Here is a 15,539-nt window from a genome sequence, read left to right on the forward strand (position 1 = left end):
ATCGCCTTTCCAGAAGATTCCTGGAGTAAGTAAGGACAAGACTTGCAAGGGAATGGCGGCTAATCCTGCTTGTTGGGTCGATTGGTCTGAGAAGTGCCTAGGAGATCAGTAGGGCATGTTTCTAGGTGTGTCTGTTGAAGCATTTCCATAGACTATCAACTAAGAATGTGTTTTAGTTACTTTTCAATTGCTGCGATAAAACATCATGACCAAGATGACTTATAAAAGAGTTTAATTTTGCTTAGAGTTTTTGAGGGTTAGAGTCCATGGAAGAGGGGCAGTTCAGAGCTCACACCTTGATCAGAAAGCAAGAGGCCAATACAGCGAGTCACACTGGTAATCACTTGAGTCTTTGAAAACCTCAAATCCCACCACTAGAGTGACACACTTCTTCCAACAAGGCTTCTAGCCCCTTCCAAGTAGTTTCACCAACTGGGGACCAAGTAGTCAAACGTATGAGCCTATAAGAGCTGTCTTAGTTAGGGTTACTATTGTTGTGATGAAATGCCATGACCAAAACAACCTGAGGAGAAAAGGTTTTATTTAAGTCCACCATGGAGGAAAGTCAGGGCAAGAACTCAAACAGGTCAGGTTCCCTGAGGCAGGAGCTGATGCAGAGGCCATGGAGGAGTGCTGCTTACTGGCTTGTTTTTCATGGCTTGCTCAGCCTGCTTTCTTCTAGAGCCCAGGACCAGCAGCCCACCACGGGCTTGGCCCTCCTCCGTCAATCACTAATTAAGAAAATGTTCTACAGCTGAATATTATGGCGGCATTTTCTCTCCAATTGAGGTTCCCTCTTTCAGATTACTCTAGTTTGTGCCAAGTTGACATAAAACTAGCCAGGACAGGAGTCATTCCCATTCAAACCACCATAGAGTGGAAGATCCCCACCCCCCACCACAAGTTTGGGTGACACCATCTCAGAGGCTAGAGGTCCAGATGCAATGAAAGAAAAAAAAGTTTGCAAGTTCAGCCATTCTCATTGTTTCCTTTCTAAGTGTCTCTGTTTCATCATGCCTTCTCAACCAAAACCAGGAGTCAAAATGAGTCTTTCAGCTCTTAAGCTATTTTCCTCCAGCGTTTTGTCAGAGTAACAAAAAGTCCAACACAGTCATGATGCTCACAGGAAGCGAGCAGAGAGCCAGGCCTGCAAGACTGCATCATGAAAGGATCTACAGGCAATTCTCATACAACTGCTCACAGGGAAGACCCTGCCCACAGCACCTAGTGATTCTCATGAGCAAGCAGGTCCGAGGCTTTGTCCATGGTGCCTGCGAGTCTCATGATCACACAGTCCAGAGGTTTCAGTATATAGGAAGAAACCAGAAGAAAATGAGGTTGGGACAGGGATGAGGAGATGGCTCACTGAGGGATAGCACTAACTGCAAGTATGAAGATCTGAGTTCCAATCCTCCTCTCCCACATAAAAGCCAGACATGGCTGCCTATGCCTGTTATCCCATCTTTGGGGTATGGAGATGAACAGATCCTTGAAGATCATTGCCAGCAAGCCTAGCCACAATGGCAAGCTTACAGTGGTGTCTTCAAAAACCTATCTCAAAAGATAAGATAGAAAATGATAGAGGAGAACATCCAATGGCCTCCTCTGGCCTTTGTGTGCAGACACAGGGACACAAGCACACGCATACCCACCTTTTCCTCATCTCCCTCCTCCTGCCCCAACCCCTCTCTTGGGGGCAATAATAACATGGTGAACATTGCCCCTTTTCAATCTTATCTTTTGGCTCCAGCCATCCAGAAGATACTCGTTGCAGATGGGACTTGCTGGTTGTGACTCCGCTTCTGCAGCCCCCATGTCAGTTGCTCAGTGCTCTGAAGTCCTATGCTACTTCCTGGGAAAACCTCCTACCCATTCTGGCTCGTGTCTACCTGTGAAATCACAAGAATGTTAACACATCAGCGATGCTCTCCCCTTTGCCTGTAGTGATCAACACTGATACAGTACTACACAGGGCTACAGGGGGTCCTTCTGGAGAGAAGAACCTAGAATTCCATAGCATATTCCCTCCCTTCTTTACCCATTTCTGGATGCCACCCTACACCTGCAAACCAAGTCACCTGCACACATGACACTGCCCAGACTGCAAAAGGCCCTATTTCAAAAATTTTAGGGGTCGCAATTTAATATTGTAATAGAGCTGACTTTCCTGGACTTGACAAGATATCACCATTGTGGAACAGATTAGCTCTGATGACCTGCAGGAGAACCTAGCCTGTAGTCATGGCAACAAAATAAACAGAACTATACAGTAGATAGCTGGGCCTATGATGACAGCACGGTTCAACATTTCCTGTTGGAAAGGAGGAAACTCATGCTGCCCTCACGAGACCCAGAGATTCACTCCCCTCTTCAAAACTGCACGTGGCTCATGAAAGAGGTAGAATTGGCTGGGATGGAACTTCGTGGTGGCACAGCTGCCTGTGAGCCATCTATGTGTCTGCAAGTCACCCCATCAAACCTACCCACTCACAAAGCTGGACTTGACTCTTCCTTGGGTCTGTCAGTCCCTACCCTGTTAGAAATAGATGTTTTTCTGTCTTCTCCCCCAGGAACGTCATAAAACAGGTATACAACATGCGGTAAGCAGCTTTCCTTAATCTCCTTGGCTTATAAAGCCTTCTTTGTTCTCCCAGAGTGCCATTCAGGACCCACGTTCTTCAGAAGAATATGTAATCACTGCTCTGCTCTTCAGGAGAATGAAAGCCACAAATGTGCTAGTCAGTGATGCACCCGGGGCAGGTATATACCTACCCTGGATCCTGAGCCCGAAAGTGGGCTGGGTTGGATGAAACAAGAAGGAGTCCGGAGAGGGGCCACCAGCACAGGCTGAAACATGCTGCAGGTCCATTGTCATCCCTTGAGAATGCACAGGACACTCAGAACTGCAGAGACCCGGTGACCAGAGGTGAGCCAAAGTTGCCCCTCTTAGCCCTAGGCACACAGCCCCTCCTGTCACAGCCTGCTGGCTGTCTCAGATCCTTCATATTTGAAGGGATGCCTAGCTAGTCCTGACTGGGATTGGTACTGTGAGCCATGCCAAGACCCTCACTCCACTTCTTAACCTACTTGGGAGGAAGGATCATGGAGACACGTCAGGTGACCTGCAGCCTTTGTTTTAGACAAGGCTGAGGGACCGAGGATGTCTCTCAGAAGAGTTCAGGACTGTGGTCTCAGGGTCATGCCAGACATTACTCTTTGTGGCTGAGAAAAGGGGCCTTTGTCCATGGCCTGCTCTTGTCGTCTTCAGAGATCATCAGTCATGCATCCAAGCCTTCAGGAAAGTGTCAGAATTGCCCCTCAAAGACTCCAGTAAATGGGAGGTTCCAACTCTTGTTTAAACCATGGGGTTGGGAGACCTTTCAGCACCGTCTTCCAGAGTCTCCCACTACCTGACCAGGCCTCACTTGGGGAAACCAATTGGTCAGCTAGTCATGAAACTGCCTGTGAAGCTTTTCTCCCAGGGTAGTGAGACACTGAGTGACAGCAGTCAGGCCTGCCCAAGCTTGGGAGCTTGGGAGCTCGGGAGCTCAGGGCTGGGCCAGGCTTTTTCAATGGCACACAGAAGAAGGAACAGGTGATTTCCACTTTCCTGCAGACCAGTTTCCTCCAGGGCCAGCTCTGAGAGAGCTATCCCCAGTATTCCTTTCTCCTCATTAGATCCTGACTGAAAGAAAGAAAAAGGACCCAAGAGACCCCATTACATTGGCATACAAGATGCAGACAGCAGTAACCAGAGATTTGGGGTGCCTCCTTGAGAGGCTGTGAGGTGCTGGGGAGTCAAATGGGCTGTCTTCCCTGTCATTGTACCTCTATCAGCCAGTGTGATGGACTCACTGCCTGGCTGCCTGACATATGGAAGGATGCCAGGATAAGTTCATCTGGTGGTCATGGTGTCCCACTTTCTGGTGGGAAGGATTTCTATGTGCCACCCCAGAAAGATGCCACAGATAGACCCGGTAAGCCACCCTTGCAGAAAGAGAAATCAAGATATGGGAAGCCTACAGTGGTGTTGGACTGAGTGGTCACCCCAAGCCAGCTGGTAAACAGCAAACATTGAATATCTTTCCTTCCAACTATACTAAAAGGCAGCTAAGCATGTAGGACTACATGCTTACATTTGACATTTTAGTTTCTAATTGAACAAATCACACCTTATCCTCTCCTGTCCATTTCTCTCCTCTGTTTCTCCTCCTCCTTCTTCTGACTCTTCCTTCTTCTACCCCTGCCTCTCTCTCTCTGCCAAATAGAGGACCTGGCCTGCCTCCAATCTCTCTCAGGGCACTGCAGCTCTGAGCCTTGGGGCCCCATATGTGGCAGGACAGTAGGTTGCCTGCCTATGTTCCTGGCCCAAACTTCACTCAGACACTGATTCTTGGAGTCTGTTCGTACTCCACAGCTCTCCAAAGGGGATAATTAGGGAATGGTTTCCCATAAAATGCTTTGTGCTGTAAAAAGTCACAGTCAATGTGCACCAAAAACGGCAGAGAGGAACAGAGGCTTGCCATTGTCAGGGTCAATGGCGCTCCACAGTGACATTCCTGAACTGTCCCAGCTATGGTCAGAGCAGGTGCTGAGTCCAACTGGGAGTCTTTGATCAAAACTGGCCTTAGGGTGAGCTCCAAGCCACCATGGAAGGTAAGAGCACTGGAAAGGGTCACAGTGTCCCTTCAGAACACACCGATGTTTTCTTCCTGCCTGGGCCTCCCCATTTCCTCTGGGATACAAGCATAAAAATAAAAACTAGATGTGTGGCCTATCCAGTCACTTTCCTCTCAACAGAAAGAAGCCCACACTCATACCTTCTCATACACGTGTGTACACATATGTATGCAGAAATATACGTGTGTACATATATGCTCTCTCATGAGATGTATTACACATGTACTTAATGATACATTGATCTCTCTCTCTCTCTCTCACTCTCTCTCCCTCGCTTCCTCTCTCTTCAGATCTTGTCTTCTCAGTCTTAAGTTCCCAGATGAAAGGAAGATGAATATGGTCAGGCTGAAGCCTCAGGTATCAAGTCCTAGCCCTGGATCTAGGTTTTATGGCCAAGTTATGAACCTCTGGTCACAAGGTTGGTGGTGGAAGTTCCTACACAGCCTCAGTAGCAACAGATAGGGAGAGGGGCTGAGCCAGGCACGGGGGCTCATCTGCCAGCTCATCCCCCACAGGAGCCTGGCAGCAGGGCACAGTATTCATAGTCCTAATGATTTTCTATCACCGCGGAAAACCACATACTCTTCTAATATCTGCTCTCGATTTCCTATCAAATTAATGAATTTTCATCCACAGTTTATGGATTTCTTTTTCTGCCCAAGGTCTCCTAAATGTAGGAAAGATTGGTAGTGTCTGCCTTCCTCATGACTGGGGCCTCATGTGGCCCCTGACTTACTTTTTATAAATCCTCAAGTTTCTGATTCTCCCAGGAGCAGAGACGCTAGGTTTGCTAAGGTGGTAGCAGAAAGCCTATATCCCTCTTCTGAGAGAATTTCGGGTTCTCTGGCCCCCAGAAATACTGATGTAAAGCCAGAAATGAGCTGTAGAGTAGGGGAAGCCCTGGGTCAAGTATGATTGAGAAGCATCTTCCTTGGCCTGGCCTCAGGAGATGCAGTTTCACAGGCCTCCCTGTAGCGGTGTGAGGGAGAAAGCTGTCTGACCCTGGCGTCAGAAAGCCTAAGGAGAACGGAGGGCAGAGCTGCAGGCTGACAGGACCAACCAGGGCTTTGTGTCACTGTCATGGGCAAGTGTTGCCCTTGTAGCTCGTTATTGTCAGGCCCAGAGAGACACAGAGTGGTCCAGCACTTTGCTGGGACTGAGCTGCGCACTTCCTGGTGCAGGCGTGGGAAGCGTTCCCTCAGCATGACAAGGGCTGTGGTGCCTGTGGGGCAACTGCTTACGAGAGCTCCTGTGGTCCCAGTCAAGCTTGGGCAGAGGTGTGTTCTCTCCAGTCTCCCACTTGAAGATAATATGGAGAGAAGCCCATAAACCTGGCCAGTTAAGGCCAGAGCTGATTGACCACTTGCTTGAGGGGTCCCACTGCCCCAGGCCCTCTAGCCAGTGGCCTGGTCCCAGGGCATATTCCATCTACACAGCTGCTGTCCTTGAAGGAAACCTTTCGGCAGCCTACCTGCTGCCCTACAGTCCACCACCTACCTGGCCTTGTGTCCCTTCAGAATGGGGTCCCATGTCAACAGCAGGGATCCAGATTCCACTTGGCGTCTGGTCTTGATCAATTTTTATTTTTAATTATTGAAGTCTTTATCTGTATGGGAATAATCCACCTTCTGTGTTCTGAGGGCAGGACCACCATCCTTCCACAGACAGGTCATGCCTGGGATATGGCCTTCAGACAGAGAGGGCATAGTCTTTCACGGTCTGCAAAGGAGGAGACACAGCCAACAGGCGTCTTATCTTCGCACCCATCTCCCATGTCAGGCACTACTGTGAAGTTTGCTGCCTCCTGTTTCTTGACTAACCACTTGGGGATTTGGAAGCTACACTCTGATGCTGCTGAGGGATACTGGGGTTGGGACACCAATTTCTAAACAGGACAGACACCTCAGTCTTGAGACCTCACTGGCCAGAACATAGCCATGGCATGCCGACTCAGGAGGCTGGGAATCATGTCTCTCTGTGTGTCTCAAGGAAAAGGCTGCTGAGGAGAGACGGCCAAGCATGGTTACTTGTAGATGAGATTTTTCTTTGTCTAGGATCTAGGGATCTAGGGCCTCTTACTTGAAGCCCAATCTGTGGCTCTTTACAGAAATAACTTGCCACCCTAAGAAGAAGGATGTCATGTGTATATGTATGCATGTGTGTATAGATATTGAAGACAACCAATTGAAAAACATATATTCACATTTAAGTTTTAAAATACATTACCTAGAACCAGTGAGATGGCTCAGCAGGTATAGGTGCTTGCCAGCAAGCCTGAGAACCCGAGTTCAATTCCTAGACCCCTCGCAGTGGAAGGAGAGAACTAACTCCCAAAAGTTGTTTACTGATCTTCATACATGTGTACATGCAAGTAAACACACACATACTCAAATAAATGTAATCAAATGTCTTTTTTTTAAATCTTGGATAAAATATATTACCTAGATCAAAAAGAAACTAGCACAAATTATAATGGATACTTAGGACACTGAAGCAGAAGATCACAGATTCAAGGCCAGCTTGTACGGCAGAGTAAATTCAAGGCCACCATAGCCTGCTGGCTTTCAGTTTAGAAAACGCTGTTAAAGCAGCCCAGCAAGTAGCATGGATGATTGTCACCAAGTGGTGTAAGACAATAGGACGGTGTGTGGACTCACGAGACGTCCACTCCCGTACAGCACTGTGAGGGGACACAGCTCGGTAATGCTCCTGAAGAGTGACAAGGTGACAGTTGAAAGACCGTTTATGTTGTTGCCGCAGCTAGTCAAATAGGCACACACCACCAGCACCTAATTTTCAACAATTGCGTTTGATGGAAGGAATGTAAATGCATCCTGAGGCTGGAGGGTTCTGCTTGAACCGCCACCAGACAAGGCATTAAGCGACACCATAATGGGGAGAGGGGGTCCCTGAAGCCCCTGAACCACATGTTTGTAGAAGTTGATGGGGACCTATGTTGTGCTCCACTCTGCTTCAGGGACCTGACCAGACTCAAGTTCCTCAACGCTGACATTACATGAGCCACCATATTCCGGCACCAAATAAGGCAAGGTCTGAGAGGTGAGATCTTCTTAAGTCAAGTTGGATGAGGCAAGGCTGGGCTTAACAAGGTTGCAGTAGGAGGGAGATGAGCCAACACAGTCCCGGGGGTTCCTAACTATCTCTACCTGACCCTCATTGGTAAGGGAAATGACAAATGGCAAGGATTTGCCAGAGTTACCACCCCACCCATAGGTGCACATAGTTCTGGGCAGGCTCACTCTCCTGGTTGCCTGGCCAGCAGGGCATCATGGTCATGCTGTGCTTCAACCATCCTCCAAAAACAAGTGAGCCTAAACAGCAAGCAGAAATCTAAGGACAAGGTGCCTCCAACAAGAGTTGGTGAAGTCACTTCCTGGTCTGTAGAGAGTCAGCTTTTCTCTTAAGCCTTCCTTGGAAGGAAAAGAGGGGGAGCTGAGATCTTGGCAAGGGCACTAATCCTACTCTTGCAGGCCCCATCACTGCAACCTAAACACCTTTCAAAGGCTTCACCAGCTACCACCATCATATTGAGGGCTAGTATCTTGACATATAAATTTGGAAGGGACAAACATTCAATCAATAGCATCATCTAAGAAGGATCAGTGATGAATCAGAGATAATTTTAGAATCCATCTGTGAGTTGTAAGCCCCTGGATGCTGGTGTTCACAGATCTATAACTATCCCCTTGTCTACTGCTGGGCAAAAGTAGCTGAGTTCCCTTAGGATGGCATCAGCTGCTGCACTCCTCATCCATGCTCTGCAAGACCCAATGCCAAGGGCTAGCCACCTCAGTTCAGTCTGAGTAGCTGACCCCTGAAGTCACGTTCCAATCACCACAGACTGCTCTCAAAGGGAATGCCTTGGAGTTTATAAAGGACACTCCCACCATGAGGTATTATGCCCTTACATCTACAGAACAGGAGGTCTGAGTGACCACAGACTGAAATCAAAAAATAAACACTGAGCCACCTGTGGTGCACACCTCTAGCCCCAGCACTTGAGAGACAGAGGCAGGAGGATCTCTGTGAGCTCAAGACCACACTGGCACATATAGTGAATAAGGTCAGCTAGGGCTATATAATGAGACCCCGTCTCAAAAAAATATAAAATAAATAAATCTTGGTAAGTTGATTAGTTAGTGTATTTGAGTATTTTTTTCACATTCATAAAAGAAGACACGTCAGTAGGATTTTTGACAGACTGAGTCCAGTTTACCTGAGACTATCCAGTAGATGGGGCCAGTGTGGGCCAGGGCTTCCAGATGGAAAAACTGTCTGAGGTAAAGACCAAAGTTGCCCTTTGATGAGAAAAACAATGTCTAGTCCTGCATGGCACAGTGAGGTCCCAGAAACTCGAGTGGGCAAATGAGGGAATGAAGAAAGGACAAACACATAGACACATGAGCAAAAAAGCTGCCATTGGGTAGGCTATGCTCTCTCTGATGAAGGCCGCCAACTAGAAAACAACCAGAACCTCAACACACTGTGTAAGTCACAGGAAGAGGGGTTAGTTACCCCAGTGGGAAGTCTCCCTAGGGGAGCAGTCTCAGGTTGCAGGCACCAGAGAGAAGGAGGCTGGAGTTGGTAGGTTTTGCCCACACCGTTCAATCCTTCTAAAAAGCTTGTGATTTCACACACCCTCAATATTCCTGCTCAGACCAGAGGAAGGCTTTGCCATCCATCTGAGCCACTCAATGGGTCTGAGGCATTGGGGTCCTTAAATGACCACGGCCATGCCAAACAATATTCACTCAAGACTTCATACCTTCTTCACACATTCACCCAGAGGGCCTGCCAGGCAGGAACAACCAGCGGTGGGGCTGTCTACAGTCCAGCCCCCATGGTACCCACTCTCTCCTCTCTGGTTCACCAGTGCTTCTTGACACAGCAGTGACCCTTGCTCTGCCGGGTTGTAGCTCAATCACATCTGAACTGGCTTTCCAGAAACATGTCTGGAGTGATTAGCCAGGCCTAGCAAGGAAGCCAGTCACAAGCCCTCAGCATGTAAAGCAGCTATTCCTGGAATACCTCAGAGCCTTCCTTCATCCTCCCTTCTGGACTTCTATGATACACCTACTTCCACCCAGGTCTCCCCATGCTGTCCCCACTCCTGCCGGAATGCAAAGCCAGCTACTGCTCACAGGCTTCTCACAGACTTAATAGCTCTGCCTAGAAAGGAAGCAAATGGATGGCCCTGTGCATCACTTTTACGATGCGTATGAGAAAGCCATAATTAATTTCCCAAATGCACACAGGGCTCAGGGGATAGCCTGGGTGCTATTCACAGATTGCTCGATCGAGTGGCAGCTTCAGGAAAATGAGATCTGAGCAGCATTTGCTTTGCTAAGTACTGCCTGGTGCATACTGGTCCCGATGATGGCGTCTCTAAAGCAATTTCAGAAGCAGATTAGAGAAGCAACATTTTTAATCTTTAACAAAAACCATGTTGTATAATGTTGATTTTTTTCTTTCCTTTTTTTTTTTTTTTGCTCTGTTTCCTAGAGTTAGGGCAAAGTGTAGCTCAAAAGAAAACAACAGTATGGTTTACTGAGTAAACACTTTCAGTATCTCTAATTGCCTAGGCTACATAAGGGGACAAAAAAAGGGTTTCACCTATTGCCATGGTCCACGGCATGCAGAAGGCTCCGTCAGGACCTGAGATCAGATCCTGGGTCCTTTGCTGGAGGTAAATCTCTCTTAGAATGCAAATACGCTGGGGGTGGTGGTTGTTTTCACACAAAACACAGGAATATACATTGGTAGAGAAGTGTGAAGACAGAAATCCAGAAAACACACTGACAATAAGAAAGAGAGCAGAAAGGGACACAGCATTGTTATGAATAACGAACGACAAGCCAGGTGGCACAGGCACAGTCCGTGTGTCACAGGTAGCTTTACCTGTTAACTTGACACAAGCCCAGGGTCACTTGGGAAGAGTGACCCTCAACTGAAGAACTATCTCAATCAGGTTGGCCTGTGACTGTGTGGTATGGGACAATTTTGTATTCTGTCAGTTATGTTTTAAATAAACACTGATTGGCCAGTAGCCAGGCAGGAAGTATAGACGGGACAACCAGACAGGAAGTAGCGGCATGGCAATGAGAATAGGAGTATTCTGGGAAGACAGAAGCTCTCTCCTCAGTCCTGTCCAGACACTGAAGAAGCAGGATGTGATCTCCCTACTGAAAAAGGTCCCCAACTATGTGGCTAACATATACTAGAAAAATGGGCTAATATACATTATAAGAGCTATTACGTAGCCTGAGCTAATGGGCCAATCATTTTATAACTTATGTAGACCTCTGTGTGATTTTCTTTGGGGCTAGAAGTCTGTGGGAACCAGGCAGGACAGAAACCCCAACAAGCAGGCCCTCATGTTACAACTGTGAGACATTTTCTTAATTTCTACTTAATGTAAGGAGGCTTAGCCCACCTTGGGTGGCATCATTCTTAGGCGGACAGGCCTGGGCTGCATAAGAAAACTAGCTGAGCAAGCCAGAGGAATGCAGCCTAAAGCTCCCCACAACAATCATGGGCAACAGAAAACAAATCAGATAAAAATACTAGGACAGAGATAGAGCCAACAGAGAACAGAGCAGCAAGAGAGGGGAATGTGAGGCCTGTGAGGCCCCGACACGGCATGCCCATCTCCCTCACTGGGCATTTGTGTTCGGCCAATGACAGTAGCAACATGTCCTTCTAAGAGCAGGGTCTCATCACAGGTGCTTGCTAAGCTGGTGCAGAGAGCACAAGGGCACAGAGGGAGTCTGTATTTAACACAGCCAGCAGAAGCTATCAACTGAAAACGAATAGGAGCTCTTATGTCAATACTCAGCTTCCTGAACCTTCAGCCATTCAGACGTGCGCTAGAGTAACTCCCTACCATGGATGCCCTGTCAGGATGCCCACAGCAGTAACCTGAAATCTTATTGGCTTCCTTCCCATCACGGTCTCACTTCTCCCTCTCCCTGTTTACTGACATCAATCATGCAGCCAACTCCCTTGCATGGAGAGTTTCTCTCCTGGGTCATCTAATAGAACCGCTCTCCCTGGCCTATCTTGAGTCACACGCTGTTGCGGGGGTCAGAGACGTAAAATATTAATTGGCCAGGTCTGGACCACATGCCTACACTCTGGACCCAAACAGAAATGCCAGACAACTGAAGGAAAAGAAGGAATTTCCCAGAGGAATCAATGTGATTTCCTGGAGAGAAAGAGTTGGTGATCAGGTCAAGCAGAGGGTAACTGCACTAGGAGGCTAGGCATGAATTAACAATGCAAAGTTCATGGAACATTCTACCAGGCTTGCATACAAGTGCAAAGTCTAAGCACCTGCATAGAGCTGAATGACGCAGGATGTCTGAAGACAGCATCAGGGAGTAAGGGCAGAATTTATATGTGTACTGAGGCACAAGATCCTGTGAATTTTAGTCCAGTATCCTAAAGTACAGCTGACCCTTCTGTAGAAGACCAAGTGGCCACCCTACCCCACTAAAAGCTTCTTCCTGGCTTGGAGGTACCCTACCCCACTAAAAGCTTCTTCCTGGCTTGGAGATATGTGAAGACCAGCATTCCCCAAGGGTTTATGTCTTAATAGCCTGGTCCCCACGAAAGTGATCTTGGCTGGTGGTGAAACCTCTAAGTGGTAAGATCTCAGAGGAGGTCTTTCAGTGATTGGAGTCACGTCCTCAAAGGGGATTTGCTGGTCTCAACCCCATCTTCACTCCCTTTCAATGCCTGTCAATGAGATAGGCATTTAGTCTTATTATCTGTTCCCACTACTATTAGTAGCCTAGACCCAGGCTCAAAGGCAACATGGTTGATCAGTAATAGACTGAAGCTCCCCAAATTGTTAGCTAAGGTAGAGCATGCCTTTTTCTATGTCAGTCTTAGATATTTGTGACAGCAATGGCAAGCTGACCAACACAATCCCCAAATATCTGGCTCCAATAATCTGAATCCTGGGACAGAGGAACTCCATGGTGTGTGTGTGCTCGCTGAACACTGATGGCGGGGTCTTTCCCAAGGTATCTGTGTCATCAAACAGGACTGGATACAGGCCCTCCAAGATGCAACTGTTTACATAGCTACACCCTGCAGTATTTCAGGAATCCCAGGGAGCCTTTTCAGACGCACCCCTCCGTGTCCAGGATGAGCAAGAGACAGTGAGATGTTTCTGCGGTCTGCTAAGTGAGGTAGGCACCTTTAGGTGCAAACTTCCACATCAATTCACCTTCAGAGAATCCTTTCCTCTATGTTTGGCTACAAGTTTATGATGTCAGTGATAAAGTTGTGCATGATCACAGGCAACAATCACTTTTAACCTTCAAACATATGCTCTATGACCTTGATCGAAATTTATCCCAAACTACATTAGCAGCCTTCTTAAAATATAACCATAAACTGAGCATACCCAGAAACACAACCAGCTCTAATATGTTTTCTCATATGACTGTGTGTGGGCTTCTGGAATCTAATCCACATGCTCCCCTTTTTCAGAAGGACACGGCTCTCAAAATACCTCCTGTTCCCCTCACCTGATACAGGCAATAGATGTTTCTCCATGCTTACGTGTTTTACATGCCCATGTCTGTCTGGTCTTTGCTCTCAATATGAACCCACTGCTTTTGGTTACAATCTGCATCAAGACAACATGGGAGAGGCTGAGGAGATGGCCTTGTCATTAAAAGTACTCCCAGCTCTTCCAGGTATCGCAGTTTGGTTCCCAGTACCCACATCAGGTGTTCTCCAACTCCTTTGAACTCAAATTTCCAAGGGACCTAATTCCCTTTTCTGGCTTCAACAGGCACTGCACTCATCACACACACACACAGTACCTTAAAAAAAAAAACATGGGCAAGAATGGATTGAATTAAGTTGTACTGGTTTCCAATGAAGGCTCCTTTGAGCCCTTCCTGAAGGTTGTTACCTCTCACCAAGGAGAAACACACCATAGGTAGTTCCCCAAATTCCTACAACCCAGGAACCCCTTTCTTAGAGTGAGTCTTGGAACCAGTATCCAGTGAATCCCATTTAGGAAAATGTTGAGCCAAGGTCAGCTCTCATTCCCTGGGACAAGCCAGCCTTAGAAACCCCCTCAGACACCCCACAAGGCAGCTTTCCATTAAGCTTCTCCTACCACCGACACTCTCGATCAACACAGCAGGAACACTAAGCTAAGTCAGCCTAGTCAAACACAACTTTAAAAAGCCACATCATGTGCAGAGACACAGCAGAGCCGTGGATGGGTGTGCTAAGTGGGTCCCCAGACTCTCCCTGGTACAGTGTGCTGACGTTGAAGGGTCTGCACCAAACATCTTCTGTCATTAGCTTAATAGGAGGAATCTCACAACCAAAACTGCAGCAGAATCTTAATTGTCTCCTTTCTCTTCCCAATATAATAAATGATTCTCTCAGGAGATTTTTTTTTGTTTATTTGTTATTGTCTTTTCGCTTTTTGGTGCCTACACTATTGGCACGCAGCCTATCTTCTCTCTGAGTAGCTATCTCCCTCTGCGATCATCCCTCCAGGGCAAGCTGGGTGTGCATTGTTTACAATGCAGACATTTCTCACAAATTAAGCGCAGGTGATGGATGACTGCTAGCCTGGTGCCAACATCCACAAGCTGGAGCTGTCACCTGACACTCCCTGGGACACGGCTAAACTATGGTAAGTCACCGTTGCACAGGGCCTTGGTGAGTGTTGGTCTGAGTGGTCATGGGTTTGCACACAGAGGCCTCCTAGGTGCAGCACTGTGCAGACCCTCCTGGGAAGGTCTGAATTCCTCCCCCAGGCTTCCACAACTCCAGTTTAGGACTAGCCGCTACTCCGGAAAAAGAGGCTGTGTTTGGGCTTTTCTGAACTCAGACATAGATACTCACCTAGGCTTGCCAATTAGCAGAGACCTCACCAGCCCACAGTTGTGGTTAGCAGTTTGCTCCTTGTTTATTTATAAGACACTTTATGTTTGCAGAACTTATTCCCACCTAGAATTTCCATTATTCAGGGTGTGGTAGACAAAGGCAAGGTTATCATTTTTGAGACATACACTAGCAACCTAGGCTCAGGGCTGTGCGGGGCTTTGCACAGGGACACTGGGGTGTGAGCGGTAGAAAGAGAGAAGTTGCATTTCCCCCAAATACCTTTGTGTAATTCCAGCTGTTCCGGAGGCTGAGAAAGTTCAGGACTTCAAAGCCAACCTGGGTTATGGAGTGAGCTCAAGGTCAGCCTGAATAATATTTTAAAAGTCTCAAAATAAAAAGGTGGGAAACCACAGAATGCAAGCCAGTGGTAGAGCATTTGCTTACCAAGAACAAGGCCCTAGGCAGGCTCCATCTTAGAACCAGAAAGTGAGGGGAAAGATCAAACTGAAACTGGGTCTAAGGGGGCTACTTTTCCAAGGAGAATCTGTGGGTTAAAATCAGTCACACAACTCTCCTCAGCTATTCTGGACTGTCCTCTCCCTCTCCCTAGAGAAGACAGAAATGTCCCTGCTGTGGTCAGCCAGATGCATCCTGATATGGGGGAAACAGAGTACAGGGCCAAGCCCTGAAGGTATTTGGGGATTGCTGGTGGAACCAGGGGAGTTTCCTCTCTTCTTTCTTTCTTTCTTTCTTTCTTTCTTTCTTTCTTTCTTTCTTTCATTCTTTCTTTCTTTCTTCCTCTTTCTCTGTAGAGAGCAAGGCTGAGAGTTGGCCAAGAGCATAACAGGTCCCGGATCACTTGGAGCTTAGGCCTATGGCCACTTGAGAAGGGACCCTTGATTGTTCTAATCCATAGCGATGGGTTTAATCTGTGCCACCCCCCACTACATGGCCTTCTACTCCTGGTATGAACC

Source organism: Microtus pennsylvanicus, chromosome 17, assembly GCF_037038515.1.
Source record: "Microtus pennsylvanicus isolate mMicPen1 chromosome 17, mMicPen1.hap1, whole genome shotgun sequence".
Taxonomy (NCBI): domain Eukaryota; kingdom Metazoa; phylum Chordata; class Mammalia; order Rodentia; family Cricetidae; genus Microtus; species Microtus pennsylvanicus.